General features: G+C 40.7%; 1 protein-coding gene across 2 annotated transcripts in view; it reads left to right on the forward strand.

Annotated features, from left to right (window-relative positions):
• CHN2 (chimerin 2) overlaps window positions 1–17,118 on the forward strand; it is a 397,849-nt gene that overhangs the window by 59,893 nt on the left and 320,838 nt on the right. The gene's annotated exons all lie outside the window — the stretch shown is intronic.

Here is a 17,118-nt window from a genome sequence, read left to right on the forward strand (position 1 = left end):
TGGGTCTTCCAGTAGGACATTGACCACAAACATATGTCAAAAAGCACCCAGAAATGGATGGTAACAAAGTGCTGGAGAGTTCTGAAGTGGCAGCAATGAGTCCAGATCTAAATCCCATTGAACACCTGTGGAGAGATCTTAAAATTGCTGGGAAAAGGCTCCCTTCCAATAAGAGAGACCTGGAGCAGTTTGCAAAGGAAGAGTGGTCCAACATTCCGGCTGAGAGGTGTAAGAAGCTTATTGATGGTTATCGAAAGTGACTGATATCAGTTATTTTTTTTTCTCTAAAGGGTGTGCAACCAAATATTAAGTTAAGGATGCCAATTATTTTGTCCAGCCCATTTTTGGAGTTTGGTGTGACAATATGTCCAATATGCTTTTTTTCCTCCTTTTTTTTGGTTTAGTTCCAATACACACAAATGGAATAAACATGTGTATAGCAAAACGTGTTACTGCAATCCTTGTCTGTTAGAAATACTTAATCTTTTTATAAAATTTCAGGGGTGCCAACATTTACGGCCATGACTGTATGCACTTACAACTTTTCAGTTTTTCTTTAGACAGGGTTATTTAATTAAACTTTAACAAATTGACATTATCTTTAATCTGTGAGTCAAAAAGATTAAAACTATACCAACTTTTGCATGCTTTTCTATTAGTGTACTACTTATCGACAAAATAAGTACAGTGGGGGAAAAAGTATAGGTATACCTCAACTATGAGGGACATAGACATATAAATAACATTATCTGATTTTTAAAGAATTTATTTACAAATGATGGTGGAAAATAAGTATTTGGTCAATAACAAAAGTTCTTCTCAATACTTTGTTATATACCCTTTGTTGGCAATGACAGAGGTCAAACGTTTTCTTTAAGTCTTCACCAGGTTTTCACACACTTTACTGGTATTTTGGCCCATTCCTCCATGCAGATCTCCTCTAGAGCAGTGATGTTTTGGGGCTGTCGCTGGGCAATACGGACTTTCAACTCCTTCCAAAGGTTTTCTATGTGTTTGAGATCTGGAGACTGGCTAGGCCACTCCAGAACCTTGAAATGCTTCTGACAAAGCCAGTCCTTCGTTGCCCGGGCGGTGTGTGTTTGGGATCATTGTCATGCGGAAAGACTCAGCCCTGTTTCATCTTCAATGCCCTTGCTGATGGAGGGAGGTTTTCACTCTAAATCTCACAATACATGCCCCCATTCATTCTTTCATTTACACGGATCAGTCGTCCTGGTCCCTTTGCTGAAAAACAGCCCCTAAGCATGATGTTTCCACCCCCATGCTTCACAGTAGGTATCGTGTTCTTTGGTTGCAACTCAGCATTCTTTGTCCTCCAAACACGACGAGTTGAGATTTTACCATAAAGTTCTACTTTGGTTTTATCTGATCATATGACATTCTCCCAATCCTCCTCTGGATCATCCAAATGCTTTCCAGCAAACTTCAGAGGGGCCCAGACATGTACTGGTTTAAGCAGGGGGACACGTCTGGCACTGCATGATTTGAGTCCCTGGCTGCGTAGTGTGTTACTGATGGTAGCCTTGGTCCCTTGGTTACATTGGTCCCAGCTTCTGCAGGTCATTTACTAGGTCCCCCTACGTTGTTCTGGGATTCTTGCTCACAGTTCTTGCGATCATTTTGACACCACGGGGTGAGATCTTGCGTGGAACCCCAGATTGAGGCAGATTATCAGTGGTCTTGTATGTCATCCATTTTCTAATTATTGCTCCCACAGTATATTTCTTCACACCAAGCTGCTTGCCTATTGCAGATTCATGTATTTTTCTTTATACAGTTTTTCTCAGTACCACTTTTGCATATGTGACTTTTTCATTAATTTTTTATTACTTTTTTTCTGGGATGTGAGGTGACCAAAAATTAGTTTGGTATTTTTCTATGTTTACGCCATTCGGACATATTTTCAAATGTATTTGTAAAATGGGAAAATTTGTATTACTATTTATTTTCCATTTTTTAAGTCCCCATAGGGGACTATTAGTAGCAATCTCATGATTGCTATTACAGTTCAGTGCTATGCAATGGCATAGCACTGATATTTCATATCAGTGATCCACTTTTACAGCTTGAGTGGACAGCAGACTATACAAGAGAATCCCTGAAGAATGGCACGGAGGAAGGTAAGAGACCTCCGACCACCATCTTCACTTATTGGACCCCCACAAACTGCGATTGGTCTAATGAGTGTCACCAATGCCCTGTATCATTTTTGGATGCCATGACCAGCATTAATCATGACATAAATAGTTAATGTGAATATTGGTGGAATGACTTATCCAGAGGATAGACACCACATTTTACAGACTGGATAACCCTTTTAGTGGCAAATCCAGTGGTTACATTTTCTTCCCCAAATGCTTGTATTCTGTAGTTTACCTTACTTCTGCTCTGGAGTTATTTTAAGCATTGTATTACCTTATAATTCTTCTTATAAGTTCTTCTTCAACCCTTTTTAACCTAAAGTTTCACATCATCTTTACACAAACTTCCTTTTTTATCACCTTCCTTCTGAGAATTTCTATTTTAATACATACTCTAAGTGAGGATAGGGTTTGTGTGAAGTTTGAAAACAGTATCAATGAATCTTGTGAGGCCCCATTTACTCATGTTCTTCTCAGCTGTTTCTTATCCGTTTTTGATCAAACCAAGCAAAAATGTGAAACACCTCAATAAGAAGATGTAGGTCAAGTGATTCTAATATGGGTATCATCCACATAACACCAGGGCGCATGGGGTTATAATCTGCGCAGGCACTGTTTTATAAATAGATTAATTGCTGCATGAATTTGCAGGTAAACAGCAGTCAGTCCGTAAGCAAACAATGCCCATATGTTGCTCAGAGTGGTAATCTGCCTTGTTGTGGTCTGTTAGCTAACCCTTGGGGCCTTACCCTATACTAAACTTTATTATTTTTATATTACTATCATTTTAGCTATCAAGCCTGACACAGAGAACACAGAGATATGAACACACATTTTTACCTTTAAAGGGGTATTACAGGGGCTGTAAAGTTAGTGTAGTTCATAATATAGTGTTTGTACCTGTGTGTGACGGTTTTCTCACAATTCTTCTGTGATTTTCACCCCAATATTTATTTTTAACAGCATACAAAATGACTGTTGTCTCAGATTTTTCCCAGGTTGCAATGCGGCTGAGACTTGACTCACTAGTCAGCTGATGACAGGGAGCCTGTCTGCTTCAATAGGTGGAGGGATCAATCTGCAACTAATGCAACAGCTGTAGGCACCCTGATTGAAAACCACAGGTCTTTTGAATGGATGCAGCTCATTTATGTTTCAGTGGGTGGGGTGGCTGATGTGTGGGAGGGAGGAAAATGGAATTATGGGATTTGTTGTCAAAAAAAGAAAACTCAGACAGGAAATACCAGTTTACATAAAGCTATCCACAGTGTTATGGTAATCTCACAACATATCATACAGGTAAACGTGGGCTATATTCTATTTTTCAAAAAGAATTTCAGGCACTCACGATTAGATGGTTCATTTTCTTTTCATTTATTCCAAGCGTTCTGCTGTTTTTCACAGCTTTGGAAGATGATGCATAGGCAAAACATCAATACTGTACTAGCAGAGATCAAGGTGCACTAGTTGGGAGCCATCAGGGTCTGACCCCACGTTTCGGGGGAACGCGCCCTTACTCATGGATACTAGATCCTGGATTTCCAGAGTCTAATGAGGAATACCCACATGTGGAGGTAATCAATCATCTCAGATCTTAAAAGTGATAAAAAAAAATTTAACACGCAAGTAACAATTCTTTAGATTTTTTATTTATTTGAAATAATTATTTTTAGAATATTTAGTATGCACTCGGCCGTTCTTTTAATTTTTTATTTATTTAAAAAAATAATTTTTAAATATTTCCAATATGTAGTTATTCCTCATTAGATAATAGATCAGACATATAAAACTTATAAAAAAGCTTTATAACTACTGTCTTCATTTAAGCCTGATGGGAAGATCGTTTCGAGATAAGTAATCCAATAAGCTTCTCTCTGCAAGAGACGCTTGTGGTTCTGATTGTCATTCGCGTCAGTGTGAACCTGTTCCAATATTTGCCAACGTAGTTCATTGATGTTGTGTTTCATGTCTAAAAAATTTTTTTTTAAATAAATAAAAAATTAAAAGAACGGCCGAGTGCATTCTAAATATTCTAAAATAATTATTTCAAATAAATAAGAATCTAAAGAATTGTTACTTGCGTGTTTAAAATAATTTTTATCACTTTAAGATCTGAGATCATTGATTACCTCCACATGTGAGTATTCCTCATTAGACTCTGGAAATCCAGGATCTGGTAAACATGAGTAAGGGGGCGTTCCCCCGAAACATCACGTCAGACCCTGATGGACCCAACTAGTGCACCTAGATCTCTGCTAGTAGGGATGTATCATCTTCCAAAGCTGTGAAAAACTGCAGAACGCTCGGAATAAATGAAAAGAAAATGAACCATCTAATCGTGAGCGCCTGAAATTCTAGAATATAGCCCACGTTTACCTGTATGAATTGCTTCTAGTGGAGTCGGTGGATATCCACACCTGGGCTTGAGTGTTAGGCTGGAAGGTATCAAAATAGGGTCAAGGATCTGTCATTTTGAGGTTAAGACCGAATGCAGTTAAAACCATGCCCTTAAGTGGTAGCCAATGGTCATGCGATTTACTGGCAAAATCATGCAGTTAGGCTAGGTTCACACTTCGTATGTGTTTAAGGTTAACATATAAATTTTATATTCGTGAAGATGAAAAAAAGCATATATTTATGGATGCTAAAAACGGGTGCTGCTATATGTCATTCAGTAGAATCAGTTTCTCATTGACTTATAAAGAAAAGGCCTTGCAATGTATACTTTAATTAATTATAAATCATTTATAAATTATTGGTATACATCAAATTTAAATGTAATAAAATGGAAACATTGAAACCTTAACAAAAAATGCAGGGTGAAATATGGTTTCAGCCACATAGAGACTTATGCAGAGTCCCAGATCCTCAGATGTTGCCTTTCATCCATCTAATTACAATATGTCTCCTTATCTAGACAGTCCCCATCGGTAATATGTGCAATGTGACTGCAGCCTTCCCCATAGATAACCGCTTATCATTTCAGGTTACAGCAACCAGACTCAAAGCCGATTTCTTGGTGCGTCTACATTTAGACAGGTGGTTACTGCAGACAATGTATAATTCTTTTTCTAAACATAAAATAAAGAAATATTTTTAGAATTTGTTTCTTTTAAGGGGTACCCCGTCGAAAACAATATATATATATATATATATATATATATATATATATTATTATTATTATTATTATATATATATATATTATTATTATTATTATTATTTTATTTTTATTTTTTTATCAACTGGTGCCAGAAAGTTAAACTACCGTAATTTGTAAACCACTTCTATTTAAAAATCTTAATCCTTCCAGTACTTATCAGCTACTGTTATGCTCCACAGGAAGTTCTGTTCTTTTTGAATTTCTTTTCTGTCTGACCACAGTTCTCTCTGCTGACACCTCTGTCCATGTCAGGAACTCTCCAGAGCAGGAGCAAATCCCCATAGCAAACCTGTCCTGCTCTGGACGGTTCCTGAAGTGCATGTGCAAGGATGAAGTGCATGTGCACGAAATCAACCGGTTAATCACCTCCTGAGCTTCCCTCACTTCCTCCTGCCCCATGGACGGACCTCGTGTCCATTAGCAGCTAGCGTCTTACTGTGAGTTGCCGGACCCCTTTTCTTTGTTACTGGTATCTATTGTATTGCATTTATTCTGTCCGGGCACCACTGTTACGCAGGACATTTTTCATGTATACGGACTACCACAAATTTTTTTTTGATATTTGTGGGACCTCTAATAGTTCAATTTTTTGCATTTGTTTAATAGACCGTTAGGTGCCATAGCCACTATCTTTTTCTACTTTATATTATTAATTCACAAATCTGCTTAACTTTCTGGCACCAGTTGATTAAAAAAAAAAAAAAATGTTTTCCACCAGAGTGCCCCTTTAACCTTTCCAGACACCACTAGCTTTGTCTGCCATCATTTTGTTGCTTAGCAAACCACTATTAAGCAAATGAATAGCTGTAATTGCCAATGCTCTATATATAATGACTCCAGACTTATGTCCGTGTCTCTTCCTAATGCACGCTAAATTTCCTGGCATTTTAACCTTTTGAAACCCTCTGCATACGGCCAGCATAAACACAATGGACTGACGGCAAATTTAGAGAAGGTGCCAAACATCTCATCCTCTGTCATGATCTGTACGAAAGTTCATAGTTCTGTATAGCCGTGGCAGATCTATTCTTCCTGAATTGTAGCAGTACATTGTACTCACAGGTTACAAATCTTGTACTAAACCAACCAAACCCATTTGATAAACACAGTAGTATGAAAGGCAAAAAGTTGAGGTACATGCAGAATACCTGTGAAAACCCCGAAATATATCCTGCCTAGATAGATTACAGGAAGGGTGCAGCCACATAGCTGGTTACATTGCTTGCTTTATATTACCCTGTAACCTTCCTGTGACTCAGTCGTCTGGCTGAAATATAACTGGACTTTGCAATTTGTCTGGTGTCAATGAGATGAACTGACTGCAATTATCTATTTCCATTATGTCTGACCTGTTTAAGTTCCTGTTATCTTAAAATCAAAAGTGGGTGTAAATTTGTGCAAGACCAAGAGGGTAGATATCGTGTGATCTGTCTCTTATATTAAAGGGGTCTTCCAATCTCATGAAGTTGAATCACTCTGAGGGAATTGTAGCCCCACTGCTGTTCTTGCCAAATGGATCTTAATACACCCCCGCTGATCATGCACACTGCACAATACCCTCGTTCACCTATATTAAATCGATTTTCTTTTTTTAAGTTTTTCAGTTTTGGTCAAATACAATATTCATGCGTAGATATACTTTTTCTTCAAGACTTGGGTTACTTTTGATTTTACTTATATTATATAGAATGTTTTTATAGAAAAGATTATAAATAGTTTGATTTTGATTGATTGATTAATTAATTATTAAGCCTTTAATGCATAATAAGGCTGGGTTCAAACAATTTAAAATGAAAACAAAAACTGATTCCAGCCAAAAGTGTGCAAATCTTGCTTTAATAACTTACTCTCAAGGGGTTCTCATTTTTAGAAAGTCCCAAGTTGTCAGTTGACAGCCCAGTGAACTGCTGTGATATGTCAGGAACATAGACAGTAATGGTTTCATTTCCTTGCAGCGCCACCTAGAGCTGGGCGGTATGACCAAATATGTGTATCATGGTATTTTTGTAACTTATGGCGGTTCCCCCAAAATCATGTGACCCGCGAGCGATGTTCTGCTCTCCCCCCCCCCAAATCATGTTACCCGCCAGCGCTGTTCCACTCCCCCCCAATTAATTATCAGCCCAGCCAGCAGGGTACTACTCACATATGTCAAGCACTGCCCTCCTCCTCTTTGTTGGGGCCGTTGGCGCTGGAACTCACTGTACGCCAGTGGTCTCCAACCTGCGGACCTCCAGGTGTTGCAAAACTACAACTCCCAGCATGCCCGGACAAAACTACAACTCCCAGCATGCCTGGCCGGCCGGAGCGATGTCCCACCCCGGCCAGTGATAGGCTGAGCCCACTGTCATGTAAAAAGCCGGCTTCTTACATGACAGTGGGCTCAGCCTATCACTGTCTGGGGCGGGACATCGCTCCGGTTGGTGATAGGCTGATGGCTGTCCGACGTTCATGTCACCAGCGTAAGGCCGACGTAGGTAAGTTAAAGTTTATTTTCTTTATCTTTTGCAGCCCGGGCATAGGGATACAGAGTACAGCAATGGTCTCAAACCTGCGGACCTCCAGCTGTTACAAAACTACAACTCCCAGCATGCCCGGACAGCCCTTGGCTGTCCCGGCATGCTGGGAGTTGTAGTTTTGCAACATCTGGAGGTCCGCAGGTTGGAGACCACTGGCGTACAGTGAGTTCCAGTGCCAGCGGCCCCCAACAAAGAGAGGAGGGCAGCACTTGACATATGTGAGTAGTACCTCGCTGGGCTGATAATTAATTGGGGGGGAGCAGAACAGCGCTGGCGGGTCACATATGATTAGTTCCCCGATGTGGGGACAGCGCAGCGCTCATTCCCGAGGGGGAGGGGACCAACCGGTATTGCGGTATGGGAAAAATTCATATTGTGCAGCCCAAAAATGACGGTATTCGTATGAACCGGTATACCGCCCAGCCCTAGCGCCACCACAGGTGAAATTAAGCATTACACTGTACTCATTAAAGGGAAACTGACAGCTGGTTCACCCGCACTAAACCCAATACATGGGTTATAGTGCAGGTGAACCGGATTCCAATGAGGTATCACTTAAATGTAGCTATGATTTGGTTGCAGAGATACCCATTATACCTGTATTGGCCTCTATTGCTAATAGCCAACTTTGCACAATGGAGGTGGGACGTGGCATCCCGGGCCCCACCTCCATTGTACAAAGATGGTAATTAGCAATGAAGGCTGACACAGCAGGTATCTCCGTAACCAGACCGCAGATCCGGGTAAGTGATACCTCCTTGTTATCAGGTTCACCCGCACAATAACCCTGTGTATTGTATTTAGTGTAAGTGAATTGGCTGTCAGTTTCCCTTTAAAATCAGTGGTGTTTTCTGTGTAATGCAGGACAGGACAGTCCTCCAGAGCTAGAGAGGCTCTTGGTAACTAACTGCTCCCAACTCTGGCCAAGAGACAAGTACTGGTGGATCCCCCCTATTAACTCAGAATTCCTTAAAAGGGTGTAAAGACATTTTTTAACTGAAAACCCCCTGTAATGTTGAGCTGTCATTGCTTGAAGTAACAGTCTCAAAGCCTGATATAACACTATTATTTCTCTGGAGACTTCTTTCACTTTGAGTATTGCCAAGGTAGGGCAAGGTAATGTCTACTCCAGTGGATACACTTTTGTAAGTCAGTTAGGATGAAGATATTGAAGTGAAATATGAATAAAGGGGTTTCTTGGCATTGAGTAAAAAATAAATCTGGAACTGGTCCAAAAAAATGTACTAACCCCTAAATCCTCCACAACCCTGGTGTTCTGATATGACATGATAGCTAAAGCTGCAGTGTCACATGAAAAATGTATGTGATGTAATCGCAGTGTTCCTGGCGATGGACACTGGAGCACTAGTGGATTTAGGGGTCCGTAAAGCTACAGAAAACCCCTTTAAACCATACAAGGTCTTATTCACACTATAACACTGTACCAGGTGAGTAGTTTAGCCTGGGCTTTGGGCCTGTATCTTCAATACAGAATTAAGATTTTGAAGAAATATTTTTCATATTGATAAGGTACACAAATGGGCCCATCATTTTTTTTCTGCGGGGTCTCATAGAAAAAGAGTTTTCTGCGTTATATTATCAGAAAAGATCCCTTGGGCAGCTGGAGTGTTCCAATAATAAATCATGGCAGGGACTATAACTCAAATTCCCTGTATCTAGTAATTCAGATTCCCTCTGTAGACTTCAGGCCGATCTATGATAGCCTTTTGTCTGTTACCCATTCACAGTCTGCTGGCGGATTTACAGTATATGCAATAACAGGGATTAAAGTGTCTGTCCTGTCATCACAGTCTCAGAGTACCACTCTCCCCATATTGTCACTAAGGGGCTACGGTAGTCTGACTACCACGAGGAAAGCCCTGACATTATAGCTAAAGAGCATATAATACGTTGTTTTCAATAACCCTGCAGTATTATGCATCTCTTCACGTATTGTCATGAATGCTGTCTTGTCCCTTGCACTATATATATATAAAATAAGCTGACCTAGCTTTCTTTCCACAGCTAGTTTTCCTATGAGTTAAAACAAGTTAAAGGTTTTGTTGGGACTAAATACTATGTAAAAAGCTATTCTACAGGGTAAAACAATAATTATGTTCATGCAGCAGAAATGTGAGGCATATCTTCTTATTTTTTTATGTGTGGTTTTATCTGTGATTTTGGATATGGATGAGCCCTTTACAACATTGGTTATCCAACAGTTTGGCAGAATCCACGCAAAAGTGTAGCCATACACGGGTTATAGTGGACACTTTTTTTAACAGTAGGATTGACAAGATTCTGTGCTAAAAACAGTGTTCATTTCCAGTAAATGGGACCTACAGTCACAATCACTTTCATACATTGTTTTTTTTAAATTTATTTAGACTCAACTAAGGCGCAGATAGAGTCAGTACATAAATGAGTAGCAGCAGGTTGTATGAATCCTACTAAGGTGCAATAGTGCAAGCTGAAAATTACTTACGCAGCAAGGAGACGTCCACCCCTACGACTGTTTCGGACAAAGTCCTTCTTCCGGGAGTGGGAAGAAGGACTCCCGGAAGAAGGGCTTTATCCGAAACGGTCGTAGGGGTGGACGTCTCCTGGCTGCGTATATGCTCTGCACATGTGGGTAATTTTCAGCTTGCACTATTGCACCTTAGTAGGATTCATACAACCTGCTGCTACTCATTTATGTACTGACTTTATCTGCACCTTAGTGCATTGACACATAAGGGGACATTTACTAATCTAGTCTATTCTGGGTATGCTTATAGACCAGCGTATGTGGTAGTCTCCTGTCTATTGTGCTCCTAATTTATCAAAGGTCTCACAGCCCTTGATAAATTCTGTGCTCAGACTTCAGGGTCTACAGCTTAAACTGCATTTAGACCTGCTCCAACATGGTCTGACATTTCAGCGTATTTTGGGCAGATGCGACTTGTCGCACAAAAGTCGCACTTGATAAATTCAGCACCAATGCATTTTCCAATGCATTTCCATCTAAAATAGACTTGCATGCATCATGTTCTAAAAATCCTCTACAGCAAAAGTTGCAGAAAAGTCGCACATATTTAGACTGAGACTTTCTGTGCGACAAATTTAGACAGGAAAAACCAGTCTAAATCCTTTGATAAATCTCCCCCATAGTCTTGTTTCATTGCTATATATCTACCTTGCACTAGATGTTATGTGCAATCTGAATATAAAGTGATCCCTCAACTTACAATGGCCTCAACATACAATAGTTTCAAAATACAATGGTCTTTTCTGGACCATCGTAAGTTGAAACCAGACTCAACATGCAATGGTACAGACAGTCCAGATCTGTGAAAAGTGTCAATGGCTGGAAGAACCGACCAATCAGAATGGGCATTCACTGGTAAAACCCCTGTATTACTGAAGCGTATGCGCTGACTGGTGTCTGATAGCGCCCCCTACAGTACAGGGAGGTATTACATGTTCTGTACACTTTACCTGTACCAGGGTTACCTGCTCCTCTGGACACCAGGTGAGGGCGACTCCATGTTACTTTTTTAGGACATTGGGGGAGATTTATCAAAACCTGTACAAAGGAAAAGTTGGCCAGTTGTCCATAGCAACCAATCAGATCACTTCTTTCATTTTGCAGAGGCCTTGTTGAAAATGAAAGAAGCGATCTGATTGGTTGCTATGGGCAACTGGGCAACTTTTCCTCTGCACAGGTTTTGATACATCTTCCCCATTGTGTGTACTGTACAGGACCCTGAAGAAGCTCCTGTCCTCTACATAGACCAATGTTTCCCAAGCAGGGTGCCCCCAGCTGTTGCAAAACTACAACTCCCAGCATGCCCGGACAGCCTTCGGCTGTCCGGGCATGCTGGAAGTTGTAGTTTTGCAACAGCTGGAGGCTCCCTGCTTGGGAAACCCTGAAATAGACAGTGATTACAGCTCCCAGCAGATCTTTCTTACTTTTATATGTAAGGATTTGCTTTATCTATATTAGTTATCTACTTATTTTTCTTTAATCCTCACTTTTTCCTATTTTTTGGATGACATTTTGGTGCCTTTAGAACCAATTACCAGGTTTCCATAGAGTTCTGGTCTCAACATACAATGGTTTCAACATACAATGGTCGTCCCAGAACCAATTAATATTGTAACTTGAGGGACCACTGTACCCACCTTACCATATACCTATATACTGTGTGGCACATGCCTTTTTAAACACTAGCATTCTATGTACTATATCCAGCAGACGTCCTATGTTTCAGCTGCCATTCCTCTGTTGTCATTATGTATTTTAACCTGTGTGTTTTAATAATAAAGGTTGTGAATATTTTTGCTACTCATGTCTGTTACAGCTCTTTTCTTTATTGGTGTTTCCTATACTGTTTGTAGAACAGTTCACAACTCCCTTTTGACCTACTACAAACATCTGGCATCAGTATTTTAATTTTTTTTGCAAAAATAAAATGAGGAAAACGACCCTAAGCTGGTGCAAAAAGGACTTGACATTAGGATATTAGTAAAATGAAGTGTCAAAACTGAGACATAAACATACATTTGTTCCATTTGTTTTAATTTACGTGTTAGAATGCCTTATGCGGGTGGTGTGCCTATTATACAGTTTGCGTGGGAAGTGTTGGCTCAATGTTTGTAAAGAAGCCTGTGGTATGACAGCCACAATCTGTTTACCACTGGCTGCGAATGTTGTAATGTTGTTAGGGGGAGAGAAGAGATGTCCATAGCCGGTGACAAAAATAGGAACTATTTAGCTAATGCCATATGGCTCCTATGCCCTGCCTGGATATTTTCTACAAATGTAGAAATGTACTGTTCATCTGCTAACATTCCTATGGAGAGGAGATAACCATAGCATACGGTATGCACTGCAAGCATAATAGAAGATTATTACATTTAACCAGTCTGCAGTATTAAAAATTAAAACGATGACTGCTGTATTGCTCCCTGTCCTCTCATTTCATCTTCAGTCAGTGTGGTTGTATCTGTTCTCTTCTTTCTAGCCAGTAGCCACTTCCCCTCTAAGGCCCTGTTCACACAGAATTATTAAAGGGGTACTCCGGTGAAAACCTTTTTCTTTTAAATCAACTGGTGGCAGAAAGTTAAACATATTTGTAAATTACTTCTATTAAAAAATCTTAATCCTTCCTGTACTTATTAGCTGCTGAATACTACAGAGGTAATTCTTTTCTTTTTGGAATGCTCTCTTATGACATCACAAGCACAGTTCTCTCTGCTGACGTTATTATAATAATAATAAAAATAACGCTTTATTTATTGTTGTCCTTAGTGGGATTTGAACCCAAGTCCCCAGCGCTGCAAGGCAGCAGTGCTAACCACTGAGCCACCATGCTGCCCTTAGCATACATCTGCTATGCATCTGCTATACATGGTTGCTAAAATGGACAGAGATGTCAGCAGAGAGCACTGTGTTCGTGATGTCATCAGTGTTCCAAAAAGAAAGGAATTTCCTCTGTAGCATTCAGCAGCTAATAAGTACTGAAAGGATTCAGATTTTTTAATAGAAGTAATTTACAAATATGTTTAACTTTCTGCCACCAGTTGATTTAAAAAAAACCTTTAAGTATAACTAATCCAGCTGAGCTTCCATGTACGCTTCTTTTTCTTTTATATATCTGGTGTAGCAATAAGGGCGCACTCCACTCCCATGGAAGGACTCAGGTGGAGTGATAACGTAACAGTGCCACCTGCTTCACAGAGGGAGTCTAGAATGCTGTGCTGGAAGCTATAAAGAAGGAAGGTTGGGCATGTGCCTGGAGGTCAGTTCACATCTCAAATTCACATTGGGTATGGATATAAAAGTAAAGAGAAGTTGTCACTATTTTTGGAGAGTAAACCGATGCTATCATATTAGTGCTAGTGTAGTGCTTGGTAAAACTTTTGCTAAAAATGCCCCTGTTAAAATCAACTGTTGCACTATATAAAGAAGTTCCAATTCAGTGCCCATCATGGCCCTCATTCACTATTGGATTTCCGCGTAAATTTTGAAACTCAGGGGACATGCATTTCACTTTATTTCTAAATGATGCACGCCAAAAATACACCAATGTTAGCTATTTTTCCGACCATTGTTGGGGGGGGGGGGGGGGATTCTGAAAGAGGGGCATGTTTTCAGTTTTTTTATTTTTTTTATTTTTTTTTAACAAGTCATTCAAGGAAATTTTTCACCAGTTTTTGCCATCTTTTCAGGCTGTATTTTTTCACTTACAACGTGGGGGTTAAAAACTTAGGCGCAATTTGGCCCATTTCTGATGCACCAAAGTTTAAAGATGTGAAATTTCTTACATCCTTAAGATGGAAACCCTATATGTAATTTAGTCATCTCGAGTGGTGCTGGTGTGGTGTAGCAGTGTTTTGGCTGTTATCTTGCTCATTCTAACATGATTGACATCCCTTAATTAAGATTAGCACTAGCTTTCCCAAGAAGGATTCCAAAAAAGACAGAATAGACATGCATTAGCCAGGACGCTGTTACTCTTCGCCACACCAGCACCACCCAGATGACTCTTGGTGAGTGATTTACAAATGGAGCACACTGTTTTATGACTTTTTTTTTGTGAATAATTGACCAAAAATTCCAGTTTTCTTCTCTCCACCTCTGTAATGTGTTGTCCCCTTGTCCCAAATGCATTAGGGTATTTTATTAGTAATGAACAGCCACCTATCACATATTTGGTCACATCACCTTCCTTGTCATATAGTTTAACCACATTCAACGCCAGCATAAGTGTCCCTGGAAATGTTTTTAGAATGTTGCCAACTATGTCATCCATTGTCTCCATGTCATGTAAGGCATTTTATCAGTTTACTTGGCTACCTGACAATTCTCCTTATTTTTAGTAAGGTTAATTTCTGTATCAAAACACATGTCTGGAATTACCAAGTGATCTGATTAAATATCGTTCATCAGCCGGAGGCTTCGCTTGCCATGGATCACTAGGCTTGGGAAATCAGGAGACCTTTCTCCAGTTACATAAAGCCCAGTGTTTTACAAACAAAATCTCTTCTGTCTGCTTGGCTCTCCACCAAGGTCCTTCCCTCTGTCATTTCAGTGATGTGTACTTTTTTGTTTTGTTATATAAGTCGTTATGTAGTTATTGTAGAGTACTGACTGCTCCTAAAGGTAGTGTCTTGTCATCCCACCAGAAACATTTCACCTGGTAATGGGTCAGGGGCTCAGCATCAAAATCCAGTGCTTCACATGCACAATTTTGGAATGGTTGAAAGAAGAATTTAAAGGACCCCCAGGTTATTTCCAAATATATAAAAGATTGGAAAGTAAATAGTAAGAATGCATCACAAAATATTAGGGCAACAAACGTTAAACGTAAACGCAAATAGAAGTAAACGTTGAAGCTGCAGTCAAGACTAGGGTTTAGTAGATGTGTCAAATACAAGAGATAGCTACTAAAACTCTAGGCATAATCTTAAAATGTATCATTATGGGGCTACTTGTATTACTATTATTATGTGAAGTATTTATACAGCAGAGCAGAGGTCTGGGAAGGGCAGCTTTCACCCAATAGCTGCAGAACAGGAAGTCTGGGAGGGGCAGCTTTACTCAATATCTGGAGAGCAGGAGGTCTTGGAGGTGCAGCTTTCACCCAATAGCTGCAGAGCAGAGAGTCTGGGAGGAGAAGCTTCACTCAATAGCTGCAGAGCAGGAGTCTGGGAGGAGAAGCTTCACTCAATAGCTGCAGAGCAGGAAGTCCTGGACATGCAGCTTTCACCCAATAGCCGCAGAGCAGGAGTCTGGGAGGAGAAGCTTCACTCAATAGCTGCAGAGCAGGAAGTCCTGGACATGCAGCTTTCACCCAATAGCCGCAGAGCAGGAGTCTGGGAGGAGAAGCTTCACTCAATAGCTGCAGAGCAGAAAGTCCTGGACATGCAGCTTTCACCCAATAGCTGCAGAGCAGGAGTCTGGGAGGGGAAGCTTCACTCAATAGCTGGAGAACAGGAAGTTTGGGAGGTGCAGCTTTCACCCAATAGCTGCAGAGCAGAGAGTCTGGTAGGTGCAGCTTTCACCCAATAGCCGCAGAGCAGGAGTCTGGGAGGGGAAGCTCCACTCAATAGCTGCAGAGCAGGAAGTCCTGGACATGCAGCTTTCACCCAATAGCTGCAGAGCAGGAGTCTGAGAGGAGCAGGTCCAACCAATAACTACAGAACAGAAAGTGACAGACACAACTTCAACTTAGTGAAATACAGCAGCATATGTCCTTGTCCACAGGGTTAATGTACAATGCAAAGTGCAACTTGTAATGAGAAAACTTATTACTCTGGCATGTTACTCAGCAGTTTTATTAATTATGAAAATGTACCCAGGGTTTCACTGTAAAAACATTTAGTAGTCCAAAAAAAAAACACAGGTTAATCTAGCTTCACAGACACAGACTAAACTACTAGACAAAGAGTCCAATCGCACAGCAGAATTTTCAAGTGGAATCCAGCTTAAAAATTCTGCTCTGAAATTATGGTGCAGCAGCCTCCCATAGTGTTTTTTTTTTTACAGAATTCTGCTGCACCGTGCACATGGAGAAATTTCTATAGCAAAAATTTTTATTCCAGACTCAGCAGAAAGTAAGAACATATTTGTTCTTTTAAAGGACAACTGTAGTGGAACACTTTTATATATGCCCATGCCCGGGCCTCAAAAATAAACAAAATGAACTCATACATACCTTCCTCCAGGCCCCCGTTGATCGGGCTTAGGCCTCACGGTCCGGCAGTGCTGACGTCATTCCACCTCCTGGGGACGGGGACGCTGCAGAGCCATCAGCGTATAACCGGCCGTAGCGATGTCCCGCCCCGGCTGGTGATAGGCTGAGCCCACTGTCATGTAAGGAGCTCTGGCCGGCTTCTTACATGACAATGGGCTCAGCCTATCACCAGCCGGGGCGGGACATCGCTACGGCCGGTGATACGCCGACGGCTCTGCGGTGTCCCCATCCCTAGGAAGTTGAATGACTTCAGCACTGTCGGACCATGAGGCCTGTGCCGGACCAAGGGGGGCTCGTAGGAAGGTATGTATGAGTTTATTTTGTTTATTTTTTAGGCCCGGGCACGGGAATATATAAAAGTGTACCACTACAGTTGTCCTTTAAATTCCACTCAGATATAAATTGCCTTAAATGGAGACAGCATGTATTCAAAAGACCGATTAAGTCAGTGCTTTCCGTGCTCAGAATTTCTCCAGGCGGATATTTTGCTGTGTGAATGGGCACTAAAAGTTTTGTTTACTTTTTGTTCTGCAGCT

The sequence above is a fragment of the Hyla sarda genome, chromosome 5 (genome assembly GCF_029499605.1).
Source record: "Hyla sarda isolate aHylSar1 chromosome 5, aHylSar1.hap1, whole genome shotgun sequence".
Taxonomy (NCBI): Eukaryota; Metazoa; Chordata; class Amphibia; order Anura; family Hylidae; genus Hyla; species Hyla sarda.